This window comes from Pecten maximus, chromosome 10 (genome assembly GCF_902652985.1).
Source record: "Pecten maximus chromosome 10, xPecMax1.1, whole genome shotgun sequence".
Taxonomy (NCBI): Eukaryota; Metazoa; Mollusca; class Bivalvia; order Pectinida; family Pectinidae; genus Pecten; species Pecten maximus.
In genome coordinates this window covers 3,513,035-3,527,164 of record NC_047024.1, presented here as the reverse complement: position 1 = coordinate 3,527,164, position 14,130 = coordinate 3,513,035, and the positions used below count along the sequence as shown (strand labels likewise).

The following is a 14,130-nucleotide window of genomic DNA, read 5'->3' as shown; positions in this document are numbered from 1 at the left end:
GAAAGTCAACACACAAGGACAAGATATGTCTATAAATGTGTCAGAAAGTCGACACACAAGGACAAGATATGTCTATAAATGTGTCAGAAAGTCAACACACAAGGGCAAGATATGTCTATAAATGTGTCAGAAAGTCAACACACAAGGACAAGCTATGTCTATAAATATGTCAGAAAGTCAACACACAAGGGCAAGATATGTCTATAATGTGTCAGAAAGTCAACACACAAGGACAAGATATGTCTATAAATGTGTCAGAAAGTCGACACACAAGGACAAGATATGTCTATAAATGTGTCAGAAAGTCGACACACAAGGACAAGATATGTCTATAAATGTGTTAGAAAGTCAACACAAGGGCAAGATATGTCTATAAATGTGTCAGAAGTCGACACACAAGGACAAGATATGTCTATAAATGTGTCAGAAGTCGACACACAAGGGCAAGATATGTCTATAAATGTGTCAGAAAGTCAACACACAAGGACAAGATATGTCTATAAATGTGTCAGAAGTCGACACACAAGGGCAAGATATGTCTATAAATGTGTCAGAAAGTCAACACACAAGGTCAAGATATGTCTATAAATGTGTCAGAAAGTCGACACACAAGGGCAAGATATGTCTATAAATGTGTCAGAAAGTCAACACACAAGGGACAAGATATGTCTATAAATGTGTCAGAAAGTCGACACACAAGGACAAGATATGTCTATAAATGTGTCAGAAAGTCGACACACAAGGACAAGATATGTCTATAAATGTGTCAGAAAGTCGACACACAATGACAAGATGTGTCTATAAATGTGTCAGAAAGTCGACACACAAGGGCAAGATATGTCTATAAATGTGTCAGAAAGTCGACACACAAGGGCAAGATATGTCTATAAATGTGTCAGAAAGTCGACACACAAGGACAAGATATGTCTATAAATGTGTCAGAAAGTCGACACACAAGGACAAGATATGTCTATAAATGTGTCAGAAAGTCGACACACAAGGGACAAGATATGTCTATAAATGTGTCAGAAAGTCGACACACAAGGACAAGATATGTCTATAAATGTGTCAGAAAGTCGACACACAAGGGCAAGATATGTCTATAAATGTGTCAGAAAGTCAACACACAAGGACAAGATATGTCTATAAATGTGTCAGAAAGTCAACACACAAGGACAAGATATGTCTATAAATGTGTCAGAAAGTCAACACAAGGACAAGATATGTCTATAAATGTGTCAGAAAGTCGACACACAAGGGCAAGATATGTCTATAAATGTGTCAGAAAGTCGACACACAAGGACAAGATATGTCTATAAATGTGTCAGAAAGTCGACACACAAGGACAAGATATGTCTATAAATGTGTCAGAAAGTCGACACACAAGGACAAGATATGTCTATAAATGTGTCAGAAAGTCAACACACAAGGACAAGATATGTCTATAAATGTGTCAGAAAGTCAACACGAGGGCAAGATATGTCTATAAATGTGTCAGAAAGTCGACACACAAGGGCAAGATATGTCTATAAATGTGTCAGAAAGTCGACACACAAGGGCAAGATATGTCTATAAATGTGTCAGAAAGTCGACACACAAGGACAAGATATGTCTATAAATGTGTCAGAAAGTCGACACACAAGGACAAGATATGTCTATAAATGTGTCAGAAAGTCGACACACAAGGACAAGATATGTCTATAAATGTGTCAGAAAGTCAACACACAAGGACAAGATATGTCTATAAATGTGTCAGAAAGTCGACACACAAGGGCAAGATATGTCTATAAATGTGTCAGAAAGTCGACACACAAGGGCAAGATATGTCTATAAATGTGTCAGAAAGTCGACACACAAGGACAAGATATGTCTATAAATGTGTCAGAAAGTCGACACACAAGGGCAAGATATGTCTATAAATGTGTCAGAAAGTCGACACACAAGGGCAAGATATGTCTATAAATGTGTCAGAAAGTCGACACACAAGGGCAAGATATGTCTATAAATGTGTCAGAAGTCAACACACAAGGACAAGATATGTCTATAAATGTGTCAGAAAGTCGACACACAAGGGCAAGATATGTCTATAAATGTGTCAGAAAGTCAACACACAAGGACAAGATATGTCTATAAATGTGTCAGAAAGTCAACACACAAGGACAAGATATGTCTATAAATGTGTCAGAAAGTCGACACACAAGGACAAGATATGTCTATAAATGTGTCAGAAAGTCGACACACAAGGACAAGATATGTCCATAAATGTGTCAGAAAGTCAACATACAAGGGCAAGATATGTCTATAAATGTGTCAGTAAGTCAACACACAAGGGCAAGTTATGTCTATAAATATGTCATAACGTCAACACACAAGGGCAAGTTATGTCTATAAATATGTCAGAAAGTCAACACACAAGGAAAAGCTATGTCTATAAATGTGTCAGAAAGTCAACACACAAGGGCAAGCTATGTCTATAAATGTGTCAGAAAGTCAACACACAAGGGCAAGATGTGTCAATAAATGTGTCAGAAAGTCGACATACAATGGCAAGCTATGTCTATAAATGTGTCAGAAAGTCAACACACAAGGGCAAGATATGTCTATCAATGTGTCAGAAAGTCGACACACAAGGACAAGCTATGTCTATAAATATGTCAGAAAGTCAACACACAAGGGCAAGATGTGTCTATAAATGTGTCAGAAAGTCGACACAAGGACAAGATATGTCTATAAATGTGTCAGAAAGTCGACACACAAGGGCAAGCTGTGTCTATAAATGTGTCAGTAAGTCAACACACAAGGACAAGATGTGTCTATAAATGTGTCAGAAAGTCAACACAAGGACAAGATATGTCTATAAATGTGTCAGAAAATCGACACACAAGGGCAAAATGTGTCTATAAATGTGTCAGAAAGTCAACACAAGGACAAGATATGTCTATAAATGTGTCAGAAAGCCGACACAAGGACAAGATATGTCTATAAATGTGTCAGAAAGTCAACACACAAGGACAGGATATGTCTATAAATGTGTCAGAAATTCAACACACAAGGACAAGATTTGTCTATAAATGTGTCAGAAAGTCAACACAAGGACAAGATATGTCTATAAATGTGTCAGAAAATCGACACACAAGGGCAAGATGTGTCTATAAATGTGTCAGAAAGTCGACACACAAGGGCAAGATATGTCTATAAATGTGTCAGAAAGTCGACACACAAGGACAAGCTATGTCTATAAATGTGTCAGAAAGTCGACACACAAGGACAAGATATGTCTATAAATGTGTCAAAAAGTCAACATACAAGGACAAGATATGTCTATAAATGTGTCAGAAAGTCAACACACAAGGACAAGATATGTCTATAAATGTGTCAGAAAGTCGACACACAACGGCAAGATATGTCTATAAATGTGTCAGAAAATCGACACAAGGACAAGATATGTCTATAAATATATCAGAAAGTCAACACACAAGGGCAAGATATGTCTATAAATGTGCCAGTAAGTCAACACACAAGGGCAAGATATGTCTATAAATGTGTCAGAAAGTCGACACACAAGGACAAGATATGTCTATAAATGTGTCAGTAGGTCAACACACAAGGGCAAGATATGTCTATAAATGTGTCAGAAAGTCGACACACAAGGGCAAGATATGTCTATAAATGTGTCAGTAGGTCAACACACAAGGACAAGATATGTCTATAAATGTGTCAGAAAGTCGACACACAAGGGCAAGATATGTCTATAAATGTGTCAGAAAGTCAACACACAAGGACAAGATATGTCTATAAATGTGTCAGAAAGTCAACACACAAGGACAAGATATGTCTATAAATGTGTCAGAAAGTCGACACACAAGGACAAGATATGTCTATAAATGTGTCAGAAAGTCGACACACAAGGACAAGATATGTCCATAAATGTGTCAGAAAGTCAACATACAAGGGCAAGATATGTCCATAAATGTGTCAGAAAGCCAACACACAAGGCAAGATATGTCTATAAATGTGTCAGAAAGTCAATACACAAGGACAAAATATGTCTATAAATGTGTCATAAAGTCGACACAAGGGCAAGATGTGTCTATAAATGTGTCAGAAAGTCGACACACAAGGACAAGATATGTCTATAAATGTGTCAGTAAGTCAACACACAAGGGCAAGCTATATCTATAAATGTGTCAGAAAGTCAACACACAAGGACAAGATATGTCTATAAATGTGTCAGAAAGTCAACCCACAAGGACAAAATATGTCTATAAATGTGTCAGAAAGTCGACACACAAGGACAAGATATGTCCATAAATGTGTCAGAAAGTCAACATACAAGGGCAAGATATGTCTATAAATGTGTCAGAAAGTCAACACACAAGGACAAGCTATGTCTATAAATATGTCAGAAAGTCAACACACAAGGGCAAGATATGTCTATAAATGTGTCAGAAAGTCGACACACAAGGGCAAGATATGTCTATAAATGTGTCAGAAAGTCGACACACAAGGACAAGATGTGTCTATAAATGTGTCAGAAAGTCGACACAAGGACAAGATATGTCTATAAATGTGTCAGAAAGTCAACACACAAGGACAAGATATGTCTATAGATGTGTCATAAAGTCAACACACAAGGACAAGATATGTCTATAAATGTGTCAGAAAGTCAACACAAGGACAAGATGTGTCTATAAATGTGTCAGAAAGTCGACACACAAGGACAAGATATGTGTATAAATGTGTCAGGAGGTCAACATACAAGGGCAAGATATGTGTATAAATGTGTCAGAAGGTCAACATACAAGGACAAGATATGTCTATAAATGTGTCAGGAGGTCAACATACAAGGGCAAGATATGTGTATAAATGTGTCAGGAGGTCAACATACAAGGACAAGATATGTCTATAAATGTGTCAGAAAGTCAACACACAAGGGCAAGATGTGTCTATAAATGTGTCAGAAAGTCAACACACAAGGACAAGATGTGTCTATAAATGTGTCAGAAAGTCAACACACAAGGGCAAGTTATGTCTATAAATATGTCAGAAAGTCAACACACAAGGGCAAGTTATGTCTATAAATATGTCATAAAGTCAACACACAAGGGCAAGTTATGTCTATAAATATGTCAGAAAGTCAACACACAAGGACAAGCTATGTCTATAAATGTGTCAGAAAGTCAACACACAAGGGCAAGCTATGTCTATAAATGTGTCAGAAAGTCAACACACAAGGGCAAGATATGTCTATAAATGTGTCAGAAAGTCGACATACAATGGCAAGCTATGTCTATAAATGTGTCAGAAAGTCGACACACAAGGGCAAAGTATGTCTATAAATGTGTCAGAAAGTCAACACACAAGGGCAAGATATGTCTATCAATGTGTCAGAAAGTCGACACACAAGGACAAGCTATGTCTATAAATATGTCAGAAAGTCAACACACAAGGGCAAGATGTGTCTATAAATGTGTCAGAAAGTCGACACAAGGACAAGATATGTCTATAAATGTGTCAGAAAGTCAACACACAAGGGCAAGATATGTCTATAAATGTGTCAGAAAGTCAACACAAGGACAAGATATGTCTATAAATGTGTCAGAAAATCGACACACAAGGGCAAAATGTGTCTATAAATGTGTCAGAAAGTCAACACAAGGACAAGATATGTCTATAAATGTGTCAGAAAGCCGACACAAGGACAAGATATGTCTATAAATGTGTCAGAAAGTCAACACACAAGGACAAGATATGTCTATAAATGTGTCAGAAATTCAACACACAAGGACAAGATTTGTCTATAAATGTGTCAGAAAGTCAACACAAGGACAAGATATGTCTATAAATGTGTCAGAAAATCGACACACAAGGGCAAGATGTGTCTATAAATGTGTCAGAAAGTCGACACACAAGGGCAAGATATGTCTATAAATGTGTCAGAAAGTCGACACACAAGGACAAGCTATGTCTATAAATGTGTCAGAAAGTCGACACACAAGGACAAGATATGTCTATAAATGTGTCAAAAAGTCAACATACAAGGACAAGATATGTCTATAAATGTGTCAGAAAGTCAACACACAAGGACAAGATATGTCTATAAATGTGTCAGAAAGTCGACACACAACGGCAAGATATGTCTATAAATGTGTCAGAAAATCGACACAAGGACAAGATATGTCTATAAATATATCAGAAAGTCAACACACAAGGGCAAGATATGTCTATAAATGTGTCAGAAAGTCGACACACAAGGACAAGATATGTCTATAAATGTGTCAGTAGGTCAACACACAAGGGCAAGATATGTCTATAAATGTGTCAGAAAGTCGACACACAAGGGCAAGATATGTCTATAAATGTGTCAGTAGGTCAACACACAAGGACAAGATATGTCTATAAATGTGTCAGAAAGTCGACACACAAGGGCAAGATATGTCTATAAATGTGTCAGAAAGTCAACACACAAGGACAAGATATGTCTATAAATGTGTCAGAAAGTCAACACACAAGGACAAGATATGTCTATAAATGTGTCAGAAAGTCGACACACAAGGACAAGATATGTCTATAAATGTGTCAGAAAGTCGACACACAAGGACAAGATATGTCCATAAATGTGTCAGAAAGTCAACATACAAGGACAAGCTATGTCTATAAATATGTCAGAAAGTCAACACACAAGGGCAAGATATGTCTATAAATGTGTCAGAAAGTCGACACACAAGGGCAAGATATGTCTATAAATGTGTCAGTAAGTCAACACACAAGGACAAGCTATGTCTATAAATATGTCAGAAAGTCAACACACAAGGGCAAGATATGTCTATAAATGTGTCAGAAAGTCGACACACAAGGGCAAGATATGTCTATAAATGTGTCAGAAAGTCGACACACAAGGACAAGATGTGTCTATAAATGTGTCAGAAAGTCGACACAAGGACAAGATATGTCTATAAATGTGTCAGAAAGTCAACACAATGACAAGATGTGTCTATAAATGTGTCAGAAAGTCAAGACATAAGGACAAGATATGTCTATAAATGTGTCAGAAAGTCAACACACAAGGGCAAGATATGTCTATAAATGTGTCAGAAAGTCGACACACAAGGGCAAGATATGTCTATAAATGTGTCAGAAAGTCGACACACAATGACAAGATATGTCTATAAATGTGTCAGAAAGTCGACACACAATGACAAGATATGTCTATAAATGTGTCAGAAAGTCGACACACAATGACAAGATATGTCTATAAATGTGTCAGAAAGTCGACACACAAGGACAAGGTGTCTTTAAATGTGTCAGAAAGTCGACACACAAGGACAAGATATGTCCATAAATGTGTCAGAAAGTCGACACACAAGGACAAGATATGTCCATAAATGTGTCAGAAAGTCGACACACAAGGACAAGATATGTCTATAAATGTGTCAGAAAGTCAACACACAAGGGCGAGATATGTCTATAAATGTGTCAGAAAGTCAACACACAAGGACAAGATATGTCTATAAATGTGTCAGAAAGTCAACACACACGGACAAGATATGTCTATAAATGTGTCAGAAAGTCGACACACAAGGGCAAGATATATCTATAATCTCATAATCTACCCTCACATACAAAATATGACAAAAATCAACCCACATGTTTATCTGCCATGCATGTAAGGCACAAGAAATGTACCTGCTATCCCGATGGCAGGATCCGGAAATACTGTCTCGATTAAAAACCTTTTCATAAAGATATTTTTAATTTTAATTGGTATATATGTCTTTACTACTAATATGTCCCATATAAAAATGTGTAATTGGTAACGCCCTTTATACAGGTTTACACGCACATACATGTTTATGTTAATGATGATGCCCTGTATACAGGTTTACACGTACATACATTTACAGGTTTACACGTACATGTACATACATGTCTCATCTTTACCCGGCTACACATAAATCAACATTGTTTCGCTAGTATCGACCATCATTTGAGTATCCATTATTATTTTAACTTGAGCTGTTAGTCACTTCTTCACGACAATCAATATTTATCATTTAGCCGATTCGCTTGATGTGCATATCTTCTCATCAAGCTGTCCGTCATCAGAATTATACCCGAACGTTACGAAAATTACTTGGCACTAAAAAGATGACCTTGTTCATTTGGCTGATATTTTTAAGTTGTGTTTGTTGCATAATCGGTCCGTTATAAATAATACAAAGAATTCGAAAGCGAGACTATAAAACTATATGTAGAGTAGAATGAAATTCCATTCGTGGTCTTTATACATAACATTAATCATTACCACATTGGTTAGCGATCCAAGACAACCAGAGAGTTCCAGTTTGGCGCCGGGATTACTCCTCAACGATCCGCACACATTTCTACTTTATCTCGTGAACATGAAATGTCCAAGGTCATAAGGACTTTACGAACTTCCCCATATAAGATATATGATAACCTATTGCATCTTGGGACATATTTAACCGTCAATTGAGACACGAGTGACACGGGATACCGACTTGTCACGTTCTCATTCTTAAAAAAGGTTTTTTTTCTTTGAAGGTTTAAAAATTACATGAAGTTATTCTATAGCTCCGTCAAGATGTTTACGGTTATAGCATCCCCGGGTCCGCTCGTGACCTCAGCCAGCACGTGTGTTTTATGTATGGCTGCTGGTAGCACTCGGCTACCGAACCAAAAAGTCCATGGCAGGCGGATGAAAGTAAAATGATCCGAGCCCAATTGGACCTGTAAAAAGTGCATTTACATTCTAATAATATCATATAACATGGCAAGAAAATTGACATTTTATATCAATCGGAAAATTGAGTTTTTTTCACGACGGCATGGCAGCAGAAAGCGATTTCCGGAAGCAGAAACTATCTCACATAGTGTTAATTAATGGTAAAAAGCACTTAAAATGCACATACATCTTATGAAAGTTAACTGACTTGTCTAAATACCTAGTGATACAGTCCAAAGGCATGTTTATAATTAGTGATTTACCTCTATTTTTATACCTCAGAGTTAAGCGTGAGCCAGACAGCCAATCAGAGGCCTTCCTTGGGCGTTGTTTCCGTGCTGTTCATAAACTGGTATTTGGGTAACTTAAATACTTTCAATTAGTTTACACCCAAAGTTCATCTTACATTACGACAGAGTGTGATAATAGTTTAAATACAAACTCGTATATCAATGTTGAGAACACAACGATATCACGTCACGTGACATAATTAATGGCGGGAAATGATAAGTAATGTTACTGTGTAGCACGGGCACTCTGCCTCTCAGGGGTCACGTCAGTAATTAGTTCAAACCAATATAACGTCATCGCCATGGCTACGATTAGCCCAGAACGAGGCAAAAAACAACGCAATCAAACAGGGAGTGAAAACATTACCACCCAAATGTAAACATCTACATAACCGTGAAACTCGGTATTACCTATAAAACAATAAATAGAGAGCCTAAGGCAAAATAAACACTGATTGGATTCTCCAGAACGCAGTGAATTCTGTGTATTGTCAGTTGGTCCCCACACTTAACGTTCGTGAAGCAGAAGTGACACTTAGAATAGGTTCCCTTCTGAGAAGTCAGTGCTTTTAAAACGAGGTGAAAAGGCCCTCAATTCTAGGCCATCAAATCATTTCGTCCTGTACGTCGTCGTCTGTCTTCTTTGATTTCCCAAACCAATTTCAACGAAATTTTGCCGGTACCTCCAAAAGCCAAAAGAAAGGCAACCGAATTTTGAATTAGCTTGTAATGGATAAAACGCCAGCAAACATTTACAAAATGAAAGTATAAGGACGACATGTTCAGGAAGAGAAAGTTTACATAAGCGACATGTAATTAAGGACGACATCTCCTGTTACATAATAATCATTATCACCTGCATCGTATAGCAGTTGAATCAAACTGTCTTATCGACATATGTTACATAAATTGCAACACTCCAAGCGAAAATCGAAAATTTCCTTAACGAGATACGTTTGATATTATTTACACAGTAATTTATCAAAAACGCATTGATTTTGACGTTGACCAATTGCAAACAACCCCGTGCTTGTGCGCCAGTCGCCGAGAACAACTCAATACCGAGTACGACTTCTAATCACTCACGCGCTGGCCAAACCAGCGATTTTTTGTATGGCATCATAAACGTTCTTTTCTTTCAATTTAACCATTTAATGTTAATATAATGTTATATAAGCTCTAATGATGATGATGATGATGATGATGATGTTTCAAAGTTTCCAAAAACAGTTGTTGATCAAGATGGTCTCAGAGACCATAATCTCCCCCCCCCCCCCCCCCCCCCCACCACCACCCAGTTTATTCTTGTTGCCATAGTTACAATAGTTATAATTGGATATAAAACATTTCCATTGGGAGTGGAGGTGGGAAATGTTTATTCCATTTGTGTCTTGTGGGAGGTAACGACCGCAATGATCAATTCCCCCTCCGCGTGTGTCGGAGAACAGCCGCGCACTTCAAGTATTTACCTATCTTTAGAAATATGATACCTCCCATGGGGATTGTTCCTGAGTACAGGTATCCCTTTTTTCTCCTTTAAACCCCTCTCCCTCAGCTTTGATGAGTCCGTAAAAATGCACCAACACGTTCGTGCACTTTCAAGTTATGTAGACTGTATTTGACAACAATCAGAACAGGCGGAGTAACATGGTCACGGTAGATTGGTTTGAAGCCCCATACAGGTATACGGTACACTACTGGAATATGAGATAAACAGAGCTACTAGCTGGGAATAGGAACTACCTAAGCTGTAGGATTTTATAACAAAGCTCAGGTGTTTAATTCTCTAATCGTTCGTCTTCTGCAGGTAAATCCACTGTGCACGGCGCGCTGATGTGAATTTTGAACGCAGAAGGATTTTTGTACAAATTCTTATTTCGAAATTGGATTTTTGGAAGAATTGAACACCTGGACGAGAAGAGGTTTGAGGAGATCGAGGCTTGGCCATTTGGCTCGAGGGAGCCGTCCTGAAGATATGTGAGAGCAACCAGCGTCAGGACCACAGTCCGTTTACAGGTAAGTCCTTAGATTATATTTATAGCGTTTTAATTACATCATCACTGGGTTTTGAAAAATGTATAGTAAACATGCTGATGAGGTTACCACTCACATCACTTTATGTGGAATTCCTCCCGATTTTATCCCGGTATCGCAGGATTCGCGTGGAGATTGCGTCATCACTTTATGTGGAATTCCTCCCGATCGCAGGATTCGCGTGGAGATTGCGTCACCACTTTATGTGGAATTCCATCCGATTGTATCCCGGTATCGCAGGATTCGAGTGAAGATTGCGTCACCACTTTATGTGGAATTCCATCCGATTGTATCCCGGTATCGCAGAATTCGAGTGAAGATTGCGTCATCAGCGCGAGGACCTTACATCTTAAATGTATTGCGCATGCTTTCTGTCATGCGAATTCCGACGACGTTGGGTATATATTACTAATTTCTACTGTAAGGATGTTTATTTTGTAGATGTATAAACACCAGTGATCAGTCATGACGAGTGTATATGTGTATTGGTGATGGAACGAAGTGATAAATTGTGATACAGCGAGGTTTATGTAATGTTTTCTGTATATGTAATGTCACGTCAGACGTACACCTGTATCTACCTATATACGTACATAGCTGTTGTATTCCCCGTCCTAGCAGCGCGTGACATCTTAAACTACCGTAACGCCAAGTTGTTTTCCGTCTATAAGTCAGTCTTATGTTGGTGGGGGGATCTTATTATCAGGAGAAGATGGGGTTCTATTATAGAGTAGAGGACAAAGCCAAAAGTTGGTTACATTTATTGATGAAATGGGTCCCTGAAAGGTGGAGCTAATGTTTCGGACAAAACACGAGATCATAAAAAAGATAATTCACGAGGAAAGACACGTGGCTCTTTTTCGATATCAGCAGCTGCCTCATTTTCTAGCTTTCAGTTCTCTAACGACCACTTTTGGTCAATCAAATTTTCAAGATTTCTCTATTAACACCAAATGATTGAATTAAATTGGTCCACATGTGTGTCTAGACATTCCTTACCAAGGGTTGGAGATTGGCACTATATCGTAGCGCGGAATCAGAGCGTGCCAATGTGTTATCTGTCATTTGTCACTGTTGTGCAATAATATAAGTCCTGGGTTTTTAATATCTAACGTCACAGGACCCCATTTGGTACAAGACCCCATTTGGTACAAAATTTGATAAAATAGCTCCCAAATCCTCGCATGTCCATTCCATGACCCAAGATTTTATGGCGTCATAATGTAAACATAAACGGTCATTTCAGCGTCAATTTTGAGGTATGCAGCGATCCAGCTTGCTTAATACAAGATATTTAAATGGGTAAGTTATAGGAAAACATCCGTTTTGTGCATAGTTTTGCCTTTCGACGACAGTGTTATATCAACTTTTGAAATGTTTTCCGCCACATTTATCACTCCAAATGATTTCTTATAGTCCTAAAAGTCTTCGTTGTTCGTATTACACAGGTACTTGCCTTATAAAGTGAACATACACTCATTTTCAGTGTGCTGTACCTGCAATTCGAACTTCCCCGCTTCGCCATTGCAGTAAGACTATTTGTGCGCATGTCGGAAGTTGATCTCTAATACACTCTCACAGGTGCTTGATCAACGATAAGTCCGGATTTTTTAAGGCCTTTATTAAGAGTTATTTCCCTTTTACTATGAATACTTAACATAAAGGGGCATTCACTGAAAACTGAAGCGAAATAATTCAATAAATAATTTAATTCATAATAATCCTTCTTATACTTTTAACATGCATAAATGGGAAATATCCTCTCTGTACATTGGAGAAAAAGTAATTCACCATTTCCTTTCAATGATATGCATTATCATTAGCAATATTATCATGAAGAAAAAATAAATACAAATTAATATAATATTTATGACATGAATACGTATATATATATTTTTTTACATTCACCCATTCCCACCAAGCTGATATTAACACCTAAAACACTCTGGGACTCCCAATTTTTTTTCCATTCAAATGAGAATATGAACCCATTTTTTTTCTGAAAAAGACCCCATTTATAAAATGCCAAGCCCACCCTTTTGTTTCAGTCTTTATGTCCTAACTTATGGCATGACTGTAACACATGCATGAACAGGCCGGCTAGGCTAAGTGATAAAATTGATCAACATATTATATCGAACAAGATCTTGCTGGAGTATGCAACATATTCTAACATATTATTTATTATTAGTTTTAATGAATGAAAACCCAATGTACAAGTAGAACCTGTGTATAAAGGACACCTAAGAGACAAGTGTCCTTTATAGAGAGGTGTCCTACATATAGATGTTCAACAAGTTATGTCCCTTATAAACAAAGAAACAAACCAAATCTGATTACTGTACATTACCATATATATCTCCTGATTTATTATATTTAAACAATAAAACAAATGAATAAAAGACAAATTCCTAATTAATTTTTAATTATTTATACGACACAAACACTGAACTTCAGAAGTTGATAGTTTTAATAATTTATAGTAAGCCAATAGTATAAAAAAATCTTCACAATATCATCCTATAATGAATGTCTAGTCCGACAAATACTCAACATAGAAAAAAGGTAAAGATAATTCTTATTAAAACAATTTTCATTAATCATCAATATTTTGGGAAAAAAAAGGTTTGAAATATCTTTTCTATTACAACATTAACCCTTTAAAATTAAAGAGAATTTTTCTCTGATAATTTCAATCCTAAGCGTTTATTTTGAGATATATTTTCTGAAATCCATGTTGGGATTTAATTTAATAAATACCCATTTCTGGTTCAGTCAATAACTATAGTGTATACAAAGACACTCGGAACTCTCCTGCTGTTCTGTCAGATTTGCATTTGGTTGTTTTTGTAAGTAAAACAATTATGACTGACATAACTATTGCTTTATCCTCTTTTGTTGGTCTTAATAATGATTTAATTACCACCTGACCATTCTTGTTGTCTGGGCCATGGTTGAATGGCTTGCTGTCACCAGTGGGGTTGAGGAAACAAACTCCTCTGCAGATGGCGATCGGTCACTCTCTTGTAATTACTTTTGATTTTTACAGGTAACAGGACA

General features: G+C 37.2%; 1 protein-coding gene across 1 annotated transcript in view; it reads left to right on the top strand.

Annotated features, from left to right (window-relative positions):
• The first annotated feature begins 10,763 nt into the window (after positions 1-10,763).
• LOC117335345 (lactadherin-like) overlaps positions 10,764-14,130 on the top strand; it is a 73,249-nt gene continuing 69,882 nt past the window's right edge. The window contains exon 1 of the mRNA XM_033895277.1: positions 10,764-11,052. The gene's annotated coding sequence lies outside the window, so the exon portion shown is untranslated. The remainder of the gene's footprint in view (positions 11,053-14,130) is intronic.